The sequence below is a fragment of the Myotis davidii genome, unplaced genomic scaffold (genome assembly GCF_000327345.1).
Source record: "Myotis davidii unplaced genomic scaffold, ASM32734v1 scaffold132, whole genome shotgun sequence".
In the NCBI taxonomy this organism is placed as follows: Eukaryota; Metazoa; Chordata; class Mammalia; order Chiroptera; family Vespertilionidae; genus Myotis; species Myotis davidii.
Window position 1 is genome coordinate 696,650 of NW_006285258.1, and position 13,364 is coordinate 710,013.

The 13,364-nt window shown below is 42.8% G+C and overlaps 1 protein-coding gene across 1 annotated transcript in view; it reads left to right on the forward strand.

The window, feature by feature from the left end:
* The first annotated feature begins 1,529 nt into the window (after positions 1 to 1,529).
* Positions 1,530 to 13,364, forward strand: part of FAM214A (family with sequence similarity 214 member A) — an 86,662-nt gene continuing 74,827 nt past the window's right edge. Inside the window, exon 1 of the mRNA XM_015558917.1 lies at positions 1,530 to 1,560. The gene's annotated coding sequence lies outside the window, so the exon portion shown is untranslated. The remainder of the gene's footprint in view (positions 1,561 to 13,364) is intronic.

Here is a 13,364-nt window from a genome sequence, read left to right on the forward strand (position 1 = left end):
AATTTCATTTGCTAGGCAAGCCATCAATATCCAGTCATGTTTCCTGTCATCATAATGGCATATCCTGAGAAAGAGCCAGAAATGAGCCATGATTTATTGAGAAGAAAATTTCATGTATTATAGCATACTGAAGAGAAATTTCATACATGGGCAATTACGAATAAGAGCTAGAGAGGGCATTTTTTTTAAATCTTTTTTATATGTGACATTCCTATAAATCAGAAAATATTTCCGAAGCACATTACTCTCTGAAAAACAGGGGTTTTTTTTTTTTGAGGATTTAGCTGGAAAACTTCGTGAAATCATGGATAATGGTCTTTCTGGGATATACTACAAATGATGTTGAATTCCTGAAATATGTGCTCAGGGAAAATCTATTGACTATTCTCTGAATTATGCCATGTGGGCCTGGCGTGAAGTAGTGATCTGATTCAGAGCGTTGCTCCACTCAATTTCCCAACTGTGGGTTATTTTCTGACACACAGTGAATTCAACTGGGCCCTTCTGCCAAGGGCCATTTGGATCTTTATAGCATTATTCGAGAGCCATACAAAATTATCAGCTTAAAAATGAGCCTGCTCTATTTGGTCAAACATTTAATTAACTCACCCCTAATGCCTTGGCAGGGCCGACCAAATGATTTTGTGGGCCTTATACACCGTGAGCTGGACGTTTCCCTTCCCTAACTCTAGATGCTTACAGGTTTTCAAACTTAATGTGTCTAAAACTAAATACCTTATATCCTGTTCTCCACCCTTACCCCAGCCCTGGGTGGCCTATATGATCTCTTTCTTGTATTTGCTACCTACAAGTACATGGTGATCCACAACTATTCCAAGCCAGGGTAGGGTGGAGTGGTGGGGCAGGAATGTTTCTCTTTGCCTACAGCCAATCAACACCCAAATTCTATCAATTCTACCTCCCAAACCTCTCTCCAGTCTGTTTTTCCTATTTCATCCTACTCCACTGCTGTAGTTCAGATCTGCATATTTTGGGGGTTGAATCATTAGAATAGCTTCTTTGCCACCCTCTCCCACCATCCTCTTTTCTTTTTCTTTTTTAAAAATATTTTTTTATTGATTTCAGAGAGGAAAGGAGAGGGAGAGATATAAACATATATGATGAGAGAAAATCATCGGTCAGCTGCCTCCTGCACACCCCGTACTGGGGATCCAGCTCACAACCCAAGCATGTGCCCTTGACTGGAATTGAACCCGGGACCCTTCAGTCCACAGGCCAACACTCAATCCACTGAGCCAAACCAGCTGGGACTCCCACCATCCTCTTTTCATCTCCATCTTCCACTTTGCTCCTGAAGCCATCTTTCTGAAATAATCTAATCATTTATTTATTCAAATCCTTTAGAGTTTTCTGGCACCCACAAGATAAAACCCCAATTCACTAAGATGGCTGAATTGGTTTGTCATTGCTGCAATATTTCTGCATAACAAACCATTCCCAAACACAGTGACTTAAAGCTACAAGTGATACCCATGGCTGTATGGGTTGTCTATTGTGGTTCTGCTCATCAAAGCTGGGTTAATCTGTGGGTCAGCTGAGGTGGCTATTGTTCCAGGGACCAGCAGGTTAGCCTAGGCATCTACTTGGGTTTCATGCTAATCCCTGAGGCACAATAGAGCAAACAGCCTGGACCTCGTAAGGTCTAGCTCAAAACCATCACTTCTGTTCACTCAAGCAAGTCATGAGGCTCAACCCCGAGCTGGGAAATATAGTCAGATCTGTTACTGGGAGGGACTGCAAGTTACATGGGAAAGGCATAGATATGGGGAGGGATAAAGAACTGGGGGCAATGGCAAAAATAAAAATAAAAAATAGGTAGGTAAAAAAAAACAAAACACCCTCTGCTAATGTGGTATATGTTGTATCTATCACTTGCATTGAACTTCCTTGAATCTGACCTTCTAATACAGCACCTTGAATAAAATATGTTCTGTCATGCCTCGGGGACATGCTGTTTCATTGGTGAGGAACAACTTTCCCATCTCCCCCCCAGGCCATTAGCCTGTCTGATGACCTCTTCATGCTTCTGAAACGTAGCCAATATAGTGTGGGGCAAAAGCAGGTGTACAGCTGTGAGCACTCAAAGCAGAGTTTATTCTTGTATTATTATTTATTAATTATTGTGTTATTTTCCATATGAACAACTGTAAACCCACTTTTGCCTCATGCTGTGCATTCTCTTTTCCTTCTTTGGCAACTCTCGGTTCTAGAGAGAAGTAACCTTTTTCTTCTTCGTGTCACCTGTTTTCTTTAGGCGTTTTTTTTCTTTGTCAAACTAAATTATAGTTCTTTTGTTACATGGCCATGTCCTTTTAGATTAATGGACATTTTTGAGGGTTAGTAGTTGGTTTTTTTGTCTCGGTCTCTCTAGGGCCCAGCAAAGTATTCGGCATGCAAAGTTCAACGAATGCTGAATTGAATTAAACTTATGTTAGACAGAAATGACATTTTGGAAATAAGACCAATTACACTGAGTTGCAAGTACAGAATTTTCCTGTGCAATTTGGAATAAGAAGGTAGCTAATGTTCTGTTCTGCCTGAAGCAGATACACCCACCAAGCAAATTAAAGAATCACTTCTAGAATTCTCTTTAGGCTACATGGAGTTTTGGGGTTTTCCTAGACGCAGCAGAAATTTGATTTATTTAAAAATATTCCATTCCTGGCCAGTGTGGCTCAGTTGGTTGAGCATTGCACCAAAAGATTGCCCATTCGATTCCAGGTCAGGGCACATGTGGGATGAAGATTTGATCCCTATTTGGAGGGTATATGAGAGGCAGCCGATTGATTGGTGTTTCTCACAATTATGTTTCTCTCTCCCTCTCCCTCTAAAATCAGTAAAAATACATTTAAATAATAAATAAAAATATTGCAGATTACTTTATCATGCTCTACCTAGTATGTGTGAAGATTTTAGTTTTGATTATGAACATTCCCATTTGTGAAACAGAGTTGAGGATTTCCTACATTATTTCTGTGTAATCTTACAAATCTTTGATTTCTTTCTTTAAAACCTAAGATCAGTGGTTCTCAACTTTCCTAATGCTGCGACCCTTTAATACAATTCCTCATGTTGTGGTGACCCCCAACCATAAAATTATTTTCGTTGCTACTTCATAACTATAATTTTGCTACTGTTATGAATCGTAATGTAAATATCTGATATGCAGGATGTATTTTCATTGTTACAAATTGAACATAATTAAAGCATAGTGATTAATCACAAAAACAATATGTAATTACATATGTGTTTTTCGATGGTCTTAGGCGACCCCTGTGAAAGGGTCGTTTGACCCCCAAAGGTGTCTCGACCCACAGGTTTAGAACCGCTGCCTAAGATAATAGCATAATAACCTAAGAAAAATCCTTTGTTTTTGCTTTGTTTTTAATCCTCACCCGAGAATATTTTCCCATTGATTTTTAGAGAGAGTGGAAGGGAGGAAGGAGGGGGAAAGAGAAAGAGAGAGAGAAACAGTGACACGAGAGAGACACATCAATTGGTTGCCTCGTGCACATGCCCCGACTTGGGCTGGGGATCAAATCTGCAACCGAGGTACATGCCTTTGACGAGGAATCTGAACCCACAACCATTTGGCGCTCTGGCCAATGCTCTAACCATTAAGAAAAGCCAGTCAGGGCAGGAAAGATGCTTGTTATAAACACTTTTGAAGGATAAAACTCAAGTTTTCCCCCCTGAAATATCTGATCATTTAGTTTGTCATGTACATTTTTAAAATCACTGCTGTTGTTTTTTATCTACTTTTCATGACAAAATGGTATGGATTCTTTTTCTTCTTTTTTACTATGTAAAACACTATCATAGAATTCTCATTAGGATGCAATGAACTGATATATTGTGATGAAAAGATTTAAAAGCTCAGTAACTTAATTTATAATGGGCTTAATGTCTCTATCAGATCATGGAGAGTTTAACTGTTTAGTGAAGTCCATATATCACTGCCCCTGAAAACAGCTCAGTGTATGAGTAAGATTGTTCTGAGTGTGAATCTCTCTAACAGGCAAGAAGAGAAAAAAAATTCCTTTTTTTTTTTTCATTGATCTTAGGGAGAGAGAGAGAGAAAGAGAGAGAGAGAGAGAGAGAGAGAGAGAGAGAGAAACATCGATTTGTTGTTCAACTTATTTATGCATTCATTGTTGATTCTTATATGTGCCCTGACCAGGAATGTATCCCGCAACCTTGGTGTATTGAGATGTTATCTAACCAACTGGGCCACCCAGCCAGGGCAGTGCTTGCTACTTTAAGTACTCAGGAAATGTGAGCTGCTATTATTAACTAAACTAGGGGCTTAGTTTAGTTAATTCGTGCACCTTGAAAGGAACTGTGGGCCTCGAGGCTGTGGTGGGCACAGGGACGGGTCTTGGCCCTCTCCCGCTGTGGCCCCTGGTCCCCTGCCTGCGGGCAGCCCCACTTCCACCGCCACCGCTCCAACGTGCTGACAGCGGCGTTGGCCCTGCTCGCACTGCTGACAGTGCAGAGTGATTGGGGATGGCACCAGCAGCGGGTGTGAGTGGCGGCAGCTGCCCTGGTCTCCCTCAAAAGCTGGGGGAGATGGAGAAGCCCTCAGGGGCTATCAGGGCTGGCAGCTGCTGCTCGCATCCACTGACAGCTCCGAGTGATCCGGGCCGACACTGGGCACTAGCAGCAGGTGCGAGCGGGCCAGCACCAGCAGTAGGTGCAAGCGCCTGGCGGGACCATAGGCCATGGGAGCAAAGAATTTTCAGTAACCGCCAGAGGCTTGTCCCAATGACAGCAACCAGCACCCCGCCTTGGTCTGGCACCCCCGCTCACCTGCTCCACCATCCACCACGGCCAATGACCACCATGTTCCACACTCTGCCACCTGCTGCCAATGTCCATCATGTTCCGCGCATGCCCCCTGGTGATCAGCACACATCATAGCAACCGGTTGTTCGGTCTGCTGTTCGGTCTATTTGCACATTAGGGTTTTATATACAGGTGACTTTTTGCTGTTTGGAGTTGACATATAATAAATCAGAGCCATTCTGTTTAGAACTTGTATCTCAAAGCCTAAGTTTATATAAACCAATTTACATTGTAAATGTACAACAATTTTCATTGTTTCTGACCCTTAGTGCCCCTATTTGAAAATTTTCAAATAATTTAACCTACTTCATAATGTTGTGATGGAAATTAAAATGAGTCTATTTATGCCCAGCTGGTGTGGCTCAGTGGTTGAGCATTGACCTATGAACCAGGAGGTCACAGTTCAATTCCTAGTCAGGGCACATTCCCCAGTGGTGAGCTCTATGCCCAGTGTGGGGCATGTAGGAGGCAGCTGATCAACGATTCTCTCATTCCATTGGTATTTCTATCTCTCTCCCTCTCTCTTCCTCTCTGAAATCAATGAAAATATATTTAGAATAAAATAAAATGTGTCCATTTAGGAAGCAGACTCCTTCCACTTATTAACTGTAGCTTTGGGAAAGTTACTCACCTATCTGAGCCTCCGTTTCCTAATTCACAAGATGAGAGAGTGATATTATGATCAAGTGTATAATATATGTAAAATGCTGAGTCCATTTACTGTCATAAAAATGAACAATTATTATTATTTTTACAAATATTTTTTATTGATTTCAGAGAGGAAGGGAGAAAGAGATAGAAATATCCATGGTACGAGCGAATTATTGATCGGCTGCCTCCTATATGCCCCACACTGGGGATCCAGCCTGCAACCCAGGAATCGAACTGTGACTTCCTGGTTCATAGGTTGATGCTCAACCACTGAGCCATGCCAGCCGGGCTGACCAATTATTATTAATTTTTTTTTATTGATTTAAGAGAGAGAGGGGCGGGGGGGAGAAAGAAAGAGAGAATTTGTTGTTCCACTTACTTATGCATTTATTGGTTGATTCTTTTTGTGCCCTGACTGGGGATGGAACACGCAGCCTTGGCCTAGTGAGATGATGTTCAAACCAACTGAGCTACCTTGCGAGGCTCTTATTAACTTTTGAAATGACCTTAAGTCTTGATGACTCAGAGACCTCCAGCAGCTCAGCGAACCTTCAAATAAAAGGTTTCCATGGCTTGAAGTTAACAGGCTTTTGTACTTTTCTAAGTACTTCTGTCACTTATGTAGGCAGGAACCAATAAGAATCATTTTTCACTTCCTTATACTTGTGGTTACAAAAGTTACACAAACAGGAGCTTCAAAAAAGGACCAAACAGCCAGGAAGGTGGAGGGTTGTTTATAGTATCTTAGCAATGACTACATGATTTTTCTCTTTAGAAAAAAATGAACTGCAATGAATTTAAGTGAACTGCTGAAAACAATTTAGCTATGGAAAGGATAGCTTGTCTTTCAACTTGTTGCTTCAAGAACTAAAAGTACACAATTTGATATTTTTTTACTTATACATTTCAGTTAATTGTACTATTTATTTTGTTATTATTTTTAAAAATCCTCACCCAAGGATATGTTTGTTGATTTCAGTGAGAGAGGAAAGGGGAGGGGGTGGAGAAAGAGAGAGAGAGAGAAACATCAATGTGAAAGAGAAACATCGATCAATTGCCTCCTATACTGCCTCAACCAGGGATTGAATCCACCACCATTTTGGTGTACACACAGCATGTCAAACTTGCGGCCCACAATGAATATTTTTGTGGCCCAGCCAATATAACGGTACGTAAGAAACATTTTAATAAAAATTCCGTAACTTAATTTTTACAATATCCTGTTATGCATAACGTGTGTGTGTGTGTGTGTGTGTGTGTGTGTGTGTGTGTCTGTCTGTAAAAAAAAACCCACGGACCTGGCCCCCACAAACTCGGCTTCCCCCATGTGGGACACAGGCCCTGCCATAGCCCACCAAATTGCAGGCAATGCTGCCGAGACCCCGTGGTGCAAAATGCTGCCCACAGCCCAGCCCAGCCCGGAAACGGTGTCTGTGGGTGCCAGGTAATGAAGTCACATAGCAATGCCCACTTCCTCTCCCTAGCAACTGGCCATTTACAGAGAAGCAACACTGTGGACCTGGCGCCCACAAAGCAACACTTGGTTTTCCCCAAGTGGGACACAGGCCCTGCCACCACCCCAGAGCAACAGCCCACCAAATCACAGCCAGTGCTGCCGAGACCCCATGGTGCAAAATGCAGCCCACAGCCCAGCCCAGCCCGGAAACGGTTGCTGTGGGCACTGGGTAAAGATGTCACGTAGCAACGTCCAGCTTCCTCTCCCTAGCGACTAGTCTCCTTGGAGTTTCTTCAGCCCAGGAGTATGACTTGCTTTATAGCCAGGTGTAAACATTTTACACTTTAACCAAATGTCTGTGAAGCGTTTTCCTGTGCCTCATCTCATTTGATCCTCACAGAAGTCCTGGAGTAGGTAGATAGGAGACTCGGTGGAATCCTATTTTCTTCTCATTAGCTGGAAAACGGAGATTTAGAAAGCTTAGAAACTTGACCCTACTTAAAAAAAAGAAATGGTGGACCTTGAAAATGACTTCAGGTTTTCTCACTGCACAGAATACAGCCAAACACTGCTGCAGTTAAATATTTTACCCTTTGTTCTCCCTGCATGATCTACAATAATAATCTGCTATTTTGATATTTACTGCTATTGCCCTGCCCTCCAGCCATGATCGGAGAATCAGGCGCCTTTGCTGCCCTGGCCAGTGATAGCAGGAAGTAGGGGTGGAGCCAGCGATGGGAGCTGGGCACGGTCGAAGCTGGCAGTCCTGGGAGCTAAGGGTCCCTTGCGTGGGCCTAAAGCGGAGCCCACGATTGCGGGGCCGCTGCAGCTGCGGGTCCTTGCTGCCCGAGCCAGACGCTTCAGCCAGAGGCGTCCTGCAGGGGCGGAGCCTGCAACCGCGGGGAGCTGGGGTCCCCTGCCCAGGCCTAATGCTTCGGCCAGAGGTGTTAGGCCTGGGCAGGGGCAGAGCCTGCAACCGCGGGGATCTGGGGGTCCCCTGCCCAGGCCTGACACCTCTGCCGGAGGCCTCAGGCCTGGTCAAGGGGCCAATCTGCTGATTGGTGATCGGAGGGTGATGAGGGTCAACTCCTCTGGCCGAGGCATCAGGCCTGGGCAAGGGGCCGATCCTGCGATTGGAGGGTGATGGGGGTCAACGCCTGAGGGCTCCCAGTATGTGAGAGGGGGCAGGCTGGGCTGAGGGACACTCCCCCCCGCCCCACACACACAAACCCAGTGCACGAATTTCGTGCACCGGGCCCCTAGTTATTAATAACAAACTACGACATTCACTAATGGCTGATTACTATAATCGTGTTGCATTCATTCCCTTACGCACCTTACACTCAGGCGCACCATTTCTCTCCACTAATACTAGCAGCAAATATTTTATCAGCCAATTGCCACGTCTTTAGTCTTGGACTGACTTGTTTGGTGTGCGCAACAGGAAATATTTCGCTTTCGGAGAACAAGAAATAAAATGTTTTATTATTTTATGTTAACGATTACCCATTTATTTCAGCCCTTTGTACTCAGCATGTCTCTATCGAAATAAACCTACATTCTATGAAAATTGAAGCTTTTGTTTTTTTGTGGCCCACATAAACTTAAACCTTGTTTATTTGGCCCATGTTAGCCTTTGAGTTTGACATGTTTGGTGTACAGGATGACTGTCCAACCAACTGAGCCACCTGGAGGGGGCATTAATTGTAATATTTCTTCTTTTTTTTAGAGTTATAAATATATATATATATATTATTGATTTCAGAGAGGAAGGGAGAGGGAGAGAGAGATAGAAATATCAGTAATGGGAGAGAATCATTGATCGGCTGCCTCGTGCACGACCCACACTGGGGATTAAGCCTGCAATGTGGGCATTTGCCAGATCGGGAATTGAACAATGACCTCTTGGTTCACAGGTCAATGCTCAACCACTGAAGCACAGCAGCTGGGCCTATTTATTATTCACTTCTACAACACTTTATGATAAACAGATCTACTAGTCACCATATTTAAAATTTCATTTGATGATTTTCAATCACTTATTCATTATTGTTCTTAGCTATAGGTCACAAGGTTGCTCCTCCGTGACACTTGAGAGATTTTCTTCACATTTGCAACTGATTTATTGTAATTTTTACAGAATTAAAGACCTCTGTGTTTGGTGACCATTCAGAACCTGGAACATTTAGAAAACTTGCAATATCAACAACACAACAGGCCCCCAAAAAATTACAACAATATTCTTTGCCAGAGTTCTATATTAGCTTCCAAGGGCCAGAGTAACAAAAGACAACAAACGTGGATGGCTGAAAACAACTGAAATTTATTCTTTGTTCTGAAGGAGAAAAGAACAAAGTGAAGGTATGAGCAGAGCCATCTCCCTCTGACAGCACTGGGGGGAATCCATATTGGCCTCTTACTAGATTCGGGGGGCTCCCAGAAATCTTTTGTATTCTTTGGTTTGCAGCTGCATCATCCCAATCTCTGCAGCCTTGTCACATGGCCGTCTTCTCTGGGTCTCTCTGTCTTCATATCTCTCTCACTTTATAAGGTTCCTAGTAATTGGATTTAGCACCCATCCCTATGCAGCCTAACTTCATCTTAACTTTGTTACATCTGCAAAGACCCTATTACCAAATCAGGTCACATTCACAGGTACAGGGGTTAGGATTTCAACATATTATTTGGGGGGGGGGGGCACAACTCAACCCACGACACATTCCTACTATAACAAGACAACACCAAAAGTGCAATTAAAATGTATTCTTCACATATAAAGTTTGTATCACACACTGTTTTCCCAATTCTTTTTTCTTCTTCTTCTTCTTTTTTTTTTTTAAAGAAAGACTGCCATGTGCAGCACCTCATTTGGATGTGTCTGGAGTCTTGGACCTGGAGAGCTTGTTTGGAGGTTCTAGCAGGGGAGCGCAGCTACTCCTATACCCTTGACCAAAGTTGGGTCCTCTCCTCTGGGGGAAGGTCGTCCTCTTTGACCTTAGGGAGGGACGCACATGGATCTGTGAGGGGAAGAGGGAGATACCCGCCTAGCCAGCCAGATCAGCGGAATCAACCCTGGCGATCATTGGGATGACGAATGTTGCAGCCAGATCACCCTCACATCCTGTTTTCCCAATTCTTAAGCTTTATCCCACTAGAGAGAAATGCCAGTTGATATCAGGGTACAGTTTATGGGTATGTGCAAGAAAATTTCATTGGTCATTATAAAGGTTGACATGTATTGAGCACCTACTCTGTGCCAGGTCCTTTACCTGGTGCTAGAGATAACAAGAGAAAAAAAAAAGGCACCAGTCCCCACTTTGATGGAGCTCATTATCATAGCCTGGACTGGTGCCATGACCTTGGCTATGGTAACAGACCTGGAATAATAAAGTGAGCACACCAGCTATTTTAATCACCTTGGTAAGAGAACTTGTAGAGCCCTCTATTAACTACACAGCTCTGTTAGATACTGCCCATTTCAACCAAACCTGTAAAAGTTGAGGGGATTACCTTCTTGCTGAAGATGAGTTAGCGTTATTGAAGGTAGCTGCGCATAAATTGTTGGAACACCAGGGGAAAGCAAAATGGAGAACAAAACAGATGGGAAAAGGGTACGGTCCTGCCAGTTGTTTTGACTTTCTTGTGTCACCTACCCTCACCCCTGACCAAGTATGAACCAGAGATGTTTGTTTTGCTTGGGTGCCCCAAGATGCAAACCCACTTATTGCCAACATTTAAAGTTGCTATTGTAGGTAGGTTCTTACTTCCAAACACTCTAGACAGGTTTTATGCAAACACAGGATTGGTTTAGGACTAGAAAGGAAAGAGATTATTTATTGTCAGAGTCCAAGCATCTCATTGTTGTAGATGAAAGAAGGCTGAAGAATATGACTTGGCCAAGGCCATGCAACTACAGTAGTGAGTACTGGAAGCTCCATGAGAATAGTCACCCTGTTTTTGGTGACCTTTGTATTCACAGAGATTAGCACATGCCTAGCAAATAGTGAGTGTTCAGTAAACATGTGCTGAGTGAACAAAATAGTAACTTGAATAATGAATGAATGAATCAAAAATATAGCTCTTTCGAATACTTTTTGCAATGCCATAATGATCTCCAATTTCTAACAGGCCTAAGATTCTCAATAAAAAGTTTCAAGGTAAAAAAAAAAAAGTTTCAAGGTAGTCTAATAAATACTTAGACATCATTTATTCACATGCTGTTAACTTAATTATTTAAAAGAGAATTTGTTAGTTTGTGTTCCAGATTATCCAATATTTACAGCTTTTGCTCTCAATATTTTTTTTCTGATCTTTATACCTCTTGAAAATTAAGCAGAGAAAAAGGAACTAAATCACAGATCTTGCTGGCTTGTTTACCCAGTAAGCCTTTTACAATAGTTGTTATCTGGTCCCAGCTGTTGTGCTAAATTTAGGATTTTGGATTATCTGTAACTGTTCTTTCTGTCTCCCATTACCAAGGTTAATTGAGAAGTGATTGTAGAACAAGTGAAACTTCAGTTCATAAAAGAAACTACATAATACACTATTCAATAATATCAGAGCCAAATTCACTGAGAGTTAACATTTGTAGCCATTATATAGATTAAAGAACTGTTACCATTGGTCAGAAGTTTCATCTTCATCAGAACATTTCCTTAAAAACAAAATGTTACCTTCCTGTATGTCCTGTCCTGTTTTTTTCTTTCTTTCTCTCGCAAATCAATAAAGAGAGAGAGAGAGATGAAGGGAGAGAGAGAAAAAAACATCAATTTGTTGTTCCACTTATGCATGCATTCATTGGTGGATTCTTGAATGTGCCCTGACTGGAATGGACCCACAACTTTGGTTGTATAGGGATGATGCTCTAACCAACTGAGCTACCTGGCCAAGGTTGTTTTGCTCTGTTTTTTAAAATATGTTTTTATTGATTTTTAGAGAGAGAAGAAGGGAGAGAGATAGAAACATTGATGAGAGAGAAACATCATTGATCGGCTGCCTCCTGCGCGCGCACACCCTCTCCCTTCTACTGGGGACCAAGCCTGGGTATGGGCCCTGACCAGGAATTGAACCGGTGACCTCTTGGTTCATGGGTGCATGCTCAACCACTGGGCCACACAGGCCGGGCTGCCCTGTTTATGTATGTGTGTTTGTTTGCTGTTTTTTTTTAAATCCTCACTTGAGGAAATATTTTTATTGACTTTAGAGAGAGGAAGGGTGAGAGAAACATCTATCCGTTGCCTCCCAAAGAGGCCCCAACTGAGAATCTAACCTGAAACTGAGGTATGTGCCCTGACCAGAATCTATCCAGAAACCTTTTGTTGTACAGGTCAACACTCCAACCTACTGAACCACCTGGCCAGGACTGCCCTGTTTTGATTAGATACAATCTTAGAGTTAAGGCTGATAATTGTAGTTTTGAATGTAATTTTACAGTACATATCAACACATCTAGAACATCTTACTAATTTTTCATAAAAGAAATTTCATGTATTTGACAGATCTGAGGCAAAAAATGCAATTTCCAATTTCATACTTCCCAATCACTTTTCTGAAGTAAAAGTAATACATACTCACTGAAAAACCTTGGAAACCACAGAAGAGTACAAAGACAAAAGGAAATCACCTGTAGACCTTCCCTGTTGTGATTCTTGTATGCAAAATTATTTCTAAAAAAAAAAAATCTTCTCCTAATGAAACCAAAGAGCATGGCAAATTTCGTACTTCTCCTTGCCTCTGTTTTGAGCTCACAACCCCATCTGTACTTTGCCTATTCACTGAGTAGCTAATAGCTTCAGTACTTGCTAGGATTGCTTTTTTAAATTACAGCAGATCTTTGTCATCTGTTTGTGTTTGCGTGATGACACAACATCACAACCGAAATGTCATGTCACATTGTTACAGCAAACAAGAAAATTACAGCTCCCCAACAATAACATGGTGTCAATAGAGCCCTCCTGGCATGAGTCAGTGTTTTAGATGTTATACAAGTTATTTTTAGCAGTCAGTGCCTCCGGAGCTTGGGTTCCGAATCCTGCAAAAATCCCCAAGGATTGGGGAAAATCTAGAGTACGAGGGGTTTGTCCTTAAACTTCCGAATCCCCGATGCGCACGGCTGCCCACTCTCCTGTCCTGACCACATTAGCCGCGGGGTCCACCGTGCGCTGCAATCCACTTGGTGCTCAGACAGAACTCTGCGCCAGCCTCGCGTGTGGAGGAGGAGGCGGCGAAGGAGGAGACTAAAATTATCCTCCACGTCTGGGGCAGGCCCTCGGATGACATCTCCCCAGTCACCCTGTGTTCTAATAGCGCAGCTCAGATTCCTGGTCCCAGACGCGCTGCAGCTGGCTCCGAGCTCAGAGTTCAGACGGGAGGCGACCGCCACCGGAGCGCC